Below are 1,719 nucleotides of genomic sequence, written 5' to 3' on the forward strand. Positions count from 1 at the left end.
GATGTTTCCAAAATCACTTGCCTCTCAGCCGTTTGATCCTCTTGAACTGGGGCTTCGTTTGTTGGGTGGTCATAGTCCCAACACGGTGGTCTGAAGCGGGAAAAAAATAAAAAATAAAATAAAATAACAAGAAATAATCTGGCCATGGGTAAATATTGGACAGTACTTATATCACCTTAAACCAGGCGTTTAAAATGACATTAGCACCGGAACTTGATTTCTTTTGCAACAAAAACCCACTTTGGACTCTAGCATTGAACTCGAACTGGAGATATTCACAATGCACGGTTGCAAATGGCCGTGAGTATTGTTGAGCATTAATCCGTTCTCTCTGGCATTTGCCCCTCCTGATATAACTGTCACGTGAAGATTTATATATATATTAGTAAGTATGCATTTTTTATGACAATTTTTTATGATGGCAATGATGATAATAACTAATATGTTTCTAAAACTTTTTTATAATTTTATATATTTTTATATGTATAAAATTTATTCCGTATTTGACATGCTTAGTTTTGTTTAATATGATGAATATATGATCTTAGAAATGTCTTCAAATATTTGTTTTTGTATTTTTTAATTTTAAATTATTTAATTATGACATTGACACATTTGATCCAAAAGGTTGAATTGTTGACTTATCATTAAATGGGAAACACTCCATTTTTGGATTGGTTTTTAGTTTGTATTTTATTTCCATCATTAATAAAAACAATTATTCTTTGTCACACTTATTTTTTTAATATGGTTAATTAATATAATATATTAAAAACATGCCCAAATGTTTTTATATAATTTATATATTTTTATGCGTTTTATCTTTTTTAACTTTTATTATTTAATTATGACTTCAAACAGGAAAAAAATTCACTTTCAAGTTAGTTTTAAATTTTGTATTTTATTTCTATCATCAATTAAAATTAAAAACATTTTTTGTTTATTGTGTTGAATTTTAAATATGATTAATATAAACTATTATAGATGCACCAAAATGTTTTCTATGAAGTTTCTATATTTTTCATTTTTTGTATTTATATCTTTTTAATTTTTATTATTTAATTATGAGATCAAGGGTTCACATATACCACCAAAAAGGTTGAATAGTTGACCTGCCACCAAGAAAACAATTTCATTTATGGGTTGGTTTAAAATTTTAAATTTTTTTACAACATCAATAAAAACAACTATTATTTAACATACTTATTTTTCTTTAGTATGATTAATATAAAATATTAGATAAAGTACCAAAGTTTTTTTTTCACAAAATTACTATCTTATTACATAATGTTTTTGTTTTTTTTTTATCTTTTTATTTTTTATTTAATTATGATATCAAGGTTTGACACATTTAACCAAAAAGATTGAATTGTTGACCCTCCACCACAAAAATAACTTTTTTTTTCTATTGGTTTTAAATTTATATTTCATTCCAACATTAATAGGAATAATTATTATTTATCATACTTATTTTATTTATATAATTTTTATTTTTATTTTAAAAGTTTTTATTTAATTATGACATCATGGATTGACCCATTGACCTAAATAGTTAAATTTATTACTCGCCACCATGATGGAAGAATAGTTCCCGTTTTTGCTCAAATTGAAAAAAGCATGTATTTTATATCACTAAAAGTATGGTATATAGATCTAGTTGATAAAATTTATTGGAGAAAATAGTAACTTAGATATGGAATTCAATGAGAGAATGAGAGT

Source organism: Nelumbo lutea, chromosome 5, assembly GCF_056320005.1.
Source record: "Nelumbo lutea isolate HS-2025 chromosome 5, American lotus-T2T, whole genome shotgun sequence".
Lineage (NCBI taxonomy): Eukaryota > Viridiplantae > Streptophyta > Magnoliopsida > Proteales > Nelumbonaceae > Nelumbo > Nelumbo lutea.